Source organism: Notolepis coatsorum, assembly GCF_963971535.1.
Source record: "Notolepis coatsorum genome assembly, chromosome: 17".
Classification (NCBI taxonomy): domain Eukaryota; kingdom Metazoa; phylum Chordata; class Actinopteri; order Aulopiformes; family Paralepididae; genus Notolepis; species Notolepis coatsorum.
In genome coordinates, this window is record NC_140181.1 from 916,120 (window position 1) to 920,065 (window position 3,946).

Here is a 3,946-nt window from a genome sequence, read left to right on the forward strand (position 1 = left end):
TTAAAATAATGAATAATCGTGCACCAGCAACTTGAACAAAACATTCAAAATAAACAGGAATAAATTCTTTGTAAACATTTAGTGCAAATAGGAATTTAAAATTCCAATATAAAATAATGTAGCAGCTGAAACTGAGAAATATTTAGGCTACGTTAAATCACAATTCACAAGTCAAGTAAACAACTTGGTAAAACATTCAAAATAAACAGGAATCAAAATTCTTTGTAAACATTTAGTGCAAATAGGAATTTAAAATCCAATTAATTTAAAATAATATAGCAGCTGAAACTAAAAGTTAAATCACCATTCACTAATAAACAAGTATCTTGGTAGCAACAAAATATTCAAACAGTCATTAACTTGTCAAAAAAATTATTGACCACTAGAGGGGGCAGCAGTCCCTGGGGAAAATCCAAGGCCCTCTGATGTGAGACCGACTCCTATCAGTCACACACCACTCGGTGACCTGTTGTGAATAATTATCACTTAAGCAGCAATGGCAGGTTCTTTCTCATGAAAACAAGCATTTCTGCTCTCTCTGCTGTTAGCCTGTTTCTCTTCTCATCCACGGTGTTGGAAACTGTGCTGAACAGCCTCTCACTTTCTACACTAGTGCAGGGGGCACAGAGGTATTTTATGGCCATGGCAGCAAGGCCAGGACACTGTTGCCGGTTGACTCCCCAATACAGATATGGGTTGTCTGAGGAAGCAATTGTCTTCTCTCTAAAAAAAAGCCATGCATTTGGACAGCAGCGCTTGAGCTGCTTGCTGCACCAGGATCCCCACTCTCCTCCAGAATTTGATCAAATTCTTTCATAAAGCTGCTCTTGCTTGTGCTTGGTGCTGCTGCTTCCACCCGAGGGGCCTTTTCTGGAGGCTCTGAAGCCTCCGATGCTCCAGCTGTGGTCCCCCTCAGTTCTGGAGGCTCTGAAGCCTCCGATGCTCCAGCTGTGGTCCTCCTCAGTTCTGGAGGCTCTCCTCCGATGCTCCAGCTGTGGTCCTCCTCAGTTCTGGAGGCTCTGAAGCCTCCGATGCTCCAGCTGTGGTCCTCCTCAGTTCTGGAGGCTCTGAAGCCTCCGATGCTCCAGCTGTGGTCCTCCTCAGGTCTGGAGGCTCTGAAGCCTCCGATGCTCCAGCTGTGGTCCTCCTCAGTTCTGGAGGCTCTCCTCCGATGCTCCAGCTGTGGTCCTCCTCAGTTCTGGAGGCTCTGAAGCCTCCGATGCTCCAGCTGTGGTCCTCCTCAGTTCTGGAGGCTCTGAAGCCTCCGATGCTCCAGCTGTGGTCCTCCTCAGTTCTGGAGGCTCTGAAGCCTCAGATGCTCCAGCTGTGGTCCTCCTCAGTTCTGGAGGCTCTCCTCCGATGCTCCAGCTGTGGTCCTCCTCAGTTCTGGAGGCTCTGAAGCCTCCGATGCTCCAGCTGTGGTCCTCCTCAGTTCTGGAGGCTCTCCTCCGATGCTCCAGCTGTGGTCCTCCTCAGTTCTGGAGGCTCTGAAGCCTCCGATGCTCCAGCTGTGGTCCTCCTCAGTTCTGGAGGCTCTGAAGCCTCCGATGCTCCAGCTGTGGTCCTCCTCAGTTCTGGAGGCTCTGAAGCCTCCGATGCTCCAGCTGTGGTCCTCCTCAGTTCTGGAGGCTCTCCTCCGATGCTCCAGCTGTGGTCCTCCTCAGTTCTGGAGGCTCTGAAGCCTCCGATGCTCCAGCTGTGGTCCTCCTCAGTTCTGGAGGCTCTGAAGCCTCCGATGCTCCAGCTGTACTATAGGACTTCTTCTTATTTAATAAAAGTTTGTTAACCCTTAGGAGTCACGCTGGAGCTTTGAACCCGTCGGCGGACAACAAAAGAAATTAGAATCCCTCTTAAATGCTCAAAAAGGACATCTTTTCAGAAATCGATAAAAATAGAAAAATGGCCATTTCTAGTGCTTTGACATGTAAGGTATAGGTCCCCCAACTTGCTAAACCTAATACGACTTGTAAATACGTTTAATTCTTGCTAGATGGTATGCTTGTAATAATCTCCATTTGCGATAAGAACTACATCGCGCGTCACATCCATGGACGCGCGCACACACCAACAGCGCATAGGTGTTAATCACTGAGTGATCTAATATGCATATTCTTCAGCGCGAGAGGGGGGGGTTGTGTTTCTCACTGTCTGTCGTTGATAATATAATCTGGTCCTGCATTATTATTATTATTATCATTCTCTCTCGAGAATACACGGGACCCGACGGAACGTTAATTTATGTATTAAAAGTAGTCTTATGCTTTTCATCCTCGCCCGTGTATATACCCACGTCGCGCTAAAACAACATAAACTACTGTATGGCAGACAGAGTGCGTGTGTGTACGAGTTATGAGTTATCTCGCAGTTCATTCAAGCGCGCATCACGGTGATGACAGCTCTAGAGTAGAAAGGTGCGCTCACAGGGGTATAGCTGGAGATTCTGGGCCCCATGAAAGAATCAATTTGTGGGCCCCCCAATCTATAAAAAAATGTGGGGCCCCCAATCTATAAAAAAATTTGGGGCATTTGCTGGGCCCTTGGAATCATCCTAACCCCCCCCCCCCAGCTACTCCCCTGCACACACACACACACACACTCTCTCTCTCTCTCTCTCAAACAGAGAAATCAAAAGAAATCAGTACATTACAGAAGGAATTTCTTGTACAGTCTAGTACAGTGGTTGACAATATTGTCACAAGGAAAGATGAATGGATTGATGTTGTAGTCTTTCTTTCTTTCTTTCTTTCTTTCTTTCTTTCTTTCTTTCTTTCTTTCTTTCTTTCTTTCTTTCTTTCTTTCTTTCTTTCTTTCTCTCTCTCTCTCTCTCTCTCTCTCTCTCTCTCTCTCTCTCTCTCTCTCTCTCTCTCTCTCTCTCTCTCTCTCTCTCTCAATTCAAATGACAAGTGCTCTCTCTCTCTCATCATATTGAATTTGCATTGAAAATGCAGATGCTTTCTTTTCTTTCTCACAGTGAATACTTAGTCCCATTCAGCCGCTAATTGTTGCTGTACATATTGCTGCCAACGAAGTGGGGCTTCAAACTTTTTGTTTTGGCTGACAGTAGCAATGGCTACACTTCGGACTTTGCTGTTTACGCCGGGAAGTCAAAGTTCAAATCAGGCATTGGACTGGCGTATGACTCTGTCATGTCCCTGATAAAGCCAGCACACCTCAAGCAAGTACCCATGGGCAAGGGATATCATTTGTATGTCGATAACTTTTATACAAGTCCAAAGCTTTTCAGGGATCTGCATAGCCTGGGTGTTGGAGCATGTGGAACGTACAGAGACAACAGAAAAGAATGCCCCCGCACAGAGGTGAATGCTCTCAAAAAGAAGGATGCTAGGGGCACCATCAGGTGGCTACGTGATGGCCCACTGGTCTTTGTGAAGTGGATGGACACACGTGAAGTCTCTGTTTGCTCCACAATCCACGAGTCATTCGCTGGAAAAACTGTGCTGAGGAGAATAAAAAACAAGCGCAGTGAGACCTGGTCCATTGAGAACATTGCATGCCCAACACCTGTCCTGGAGTACAACAAGTACATGGGAGGCGTTGATTTGTCTGACCAACTCATCCAGTACTACTCTGCACACCACAAGACCATGCGATGGTACAGGACTTTGCTCTATCATTATCTGGACATTGCCGCCACTAACTCCTACCTTCTTCACATGGAGCTCTGCAGAGAGCAGCAGGTGCAGCCGATGACCCACCTGGTCTTCCAGCAGGAGCTGGTAGCTGAGCTGTGTGGCATCACAGTTGTACAGGTGCCAGTGGACAACCTACCCACGGCAGTGGACAATCTACCCACAGCACCAGTGGACAACCTACCCACGGCAGTGGACAATCTACCCACAGCACCAGTGGACCGCCTACCAAGGAACCATTCACCTGTTGCGATCACGCAACAGGCAGATAAATCCCAGAAGGCCACGGCTGGCTG